The following is a 303-nucleotide window of genomic DNA, read 5'->3' on the forward strand; positions in this document are numbered from 1 at the left end:
GCTACGGCTTGACGTTCCGGCGGTAGTGTAAAATTAGTGTAAATTTTGGGAAAATTTGACGTTTTTACGATTTCGTTACGACTTTTTTATAAAACGTTACGGCTTGCCGGATTTTCTAGATCCGCCACTGTTTGTATTTGTCGAAGTTGGGTAGCAGTTCCAAACTTTGTAGAGTGAATTTTGGAATTCCGAAATAGTGCAAGTGGATCTTTAAAAAATAATCAAAAACTATGAACCTGACGTGAATCGAACACGCAACCTTCTGATCTGGAGTCAGACGCGCTACCATTGCGCCACAGATCC

The 303-nt window shown here is 40.9% G+C and overlaps 1 non-coding gene across 1 annotated transcript; it reads right to left on the reverse strand.

Moving 5' to 3' along the window:
• Positions 1–231: 231 nt before the first annotated feature.
• On the reverse strand, positions 232–303 carry TRNAW-CCA. The gene has a single exon. It is a non-coding gene; the product is annotated as a tRNA-Trp (tRNA).

This window comes from Helianthus annuus, chromosome 3 (assembly GCF_002127325.2).
Source record: "Helianthus annuus cultivar XRQ/B chromosome 3, HanXRQr2.0-SUNRISE, whole genome shotgun sequence".
Classification (NCBI taxonomy): Eukaryota; Viridiplantae; Streptophyta; class Magnoliopsida; order Asterales; family Asteraceae; genus Helianthus; species Helianthus annuus.